Source organism: Triticum dicoccoides, chromosome 1A, assembly GCF_002162155.2.
Source record: "Triticum dicoccoides isolate Atlit2015 ecotype Zavitan chromosome 1A, WEW_v2.0, whole genome shotgun sequence".
Lineage (NCBI taxonomy): Eukaryota > Viridiplantae > Streptophyta > Magnoliopsida > Poales > Poaceae > Triticum > Triticum dicoccoides.
Genome location: NC_041380.1, coordinates 254,035,004 through 254,035,368, shown reverse-complemented (window position 1 = coordinate 254,035,368; position 365 = coordinate 254,035,004).

Below are 365 nucleotides of genomic sequence, written 5' to 3'. Positions count from 1 at the left end.
AAAACGGACGAAACAGACTTGTGTTGGAGCGCTACGGTCGAAATGGGGGTCCTGTTCATCGGGAGGGGTGTGGCGTACCGCAAAACGGGACTCCATGGGATACTGTTCATCTCCACCGTCGACCTCCTCCAGCCTCCACGGGCTCCTGTTCATCCAGCCTCCACGGGCTCCTGTTCATCCAGCCTCCACCGCGCGCTACTCCACCAGCTACTGTTCAACCACCCCTCCACCGTCTATTGTTCATCCATCCCTCCACACCACGGGGTCCTGTTCAACCACCCCTCCACGGGCACCCCTCCACCGTCTACTGTTCATCCAGCCCTCCACACCACAGGGTCCTGTTCAACCACCCCTCCACCGTCTAC